The following is a 1,760-nucleotide window of genomic DNA, read 5'->3' as shown; positions in this document are numbered from 1 at the left end:
TAAATTGGAGAGCATTGTGCATATTGCTAAATATGTTATTTCAAATCACAGGACTGTTATTCATAAACTTGTTGCAAAGTCAGTGTAGGTACAAATAGATTCGTTCACATATCTATCAATAATGAAACTAATATTCCTGACAAAGAATATATCCAACATTGAATAAAATTCCCATAAGGGTTACAGAGTCACCACATACTGTTATATAATATTCCTGTAATAGACCTTTCTGAACAAGACAATCAAATTGTATATCTTAGATGAAAACATTGATAATGGTGACTTAATTTCTGTGAAATATTTTACGTTATATTTATGACTTATAATTATATATAATTAAATATATATAATATAATTTATATATATTTCTAAAATAGAAAGTTTAGTGTATACCTTAATATTCTATTCAGACTTCTTTTATATTGTTACTTATTTATGATTTTAGTCCTACCTTCTATTTGGTTGTTTACTTTTAATAATTTAAAGAAATATACAATGAATAAGAATTATTGATAGTTATGCTTTTATTGGGTTGAATAAAACCTTTTTTTTTTGTTTTTTGAGATAGGGACTCACTATGTAGCATTAACTGGCTGGGAACTTGTTATGTAGGTCAGGCTGGCCTGGAACTCATAGAGATTCACCTGCCTCTGCCTCTTAAATGGTGGCATTAAAGGTACACACCGTCATTCCAAGTGTGCTAACCTTACTTATCTTTACATACTTCCAACTTCAGTGAAAGACATTTGAGTGGAAACATAATTTTGTTCATGCTTTCACCATATATAAGATCAAAAATATCTCATAGAACCCGCAAAGCATTCAGCTCAGTGACAATTAATGTCAAGTGTCACACAGTCAGAAATGCTTAGCTAGGCTGCTCCTTTGAGTAAGCCATCTACTATACTGATTTCCACACTTGCCACTGTAGGATTATTTTACAAACACTGCTTCAGTTTGTAACACTCAGCACATAGGAATAGCCTTGAGGTTTAAAAGATTAAATTGCCCTCTCTCAGATTATGTCCTGTTCCCTTATCACGGAAAGTTTTACATTAAACAGATTAAGAATCTCTTCTGGGGTCAAATTCTGTGTTTTGTGGGAACCTAAGAATCATCATTAAATTACCTAATTGCAGCTTATGTGGAAAACAGATGATGGAAGAATGGATTAAGAAATGAGAGAAGATGGAAGGACAAAACTGGGGCAAATGCCTACTACTGTAGGAAATAAAATGCAGGTCATATGTACACATAAGAAAACATACATGATTGGAAAAGCATTGCTAAGAGATGGCACTTTGAGAATTTATTTACTCAGCAAGGTTATAAAACCACTGAGTCCTCTGTTACTACAAACTGCTTCTAATGGAAGAGATGAGCTTATGAACAACAGGACAGGGGCATGGGAGACTGAGATTAAAACCTAGAGGAATGGAACCAGGCCCAGAACTCCAGACAGGCTGAAACAGGATCACCTTTTGTTCAAGGAGGTCATCAAGTTCATTGTAGCTGTTGCTTTCAAATCCTTCTTACATTTGCTTGGGGATTTCAGTAACTGAGTAAATATGAACTTTGTTTTCAGGTCATTGTTTGTGGTTCCTGGAGTAACATGATAGGTTTTTACAAAAGTCAACTTTTACCCAACTTATAAAGGCTGAAGTACTCGTGCCTTCCCTAGTTCACTACGCACCTGCCAAAACAAACTCTTTCAAGGCTATTTGTACCTCAGCAACCCTTCAATCCTGCCATTTTTATCA

Source organism: Microtus oregoni, unplaced genomic scaffold, assembly GCF_018167655.1.
Source record: "Microtus oregoni isolate MIOR12 unplaced genomic scaffold, Mior012 000006F_ref0000085, whole genome shotgun sequence".
Taxonomy (NCBI): Eukaryota; Metazoa; Chordata; class Mammalia; order Rodentia; family Cricetidae; genus Microtus; species Microtus oregoni.
This window is presented reverse-complemented; position numbering follows the sequence as displayed.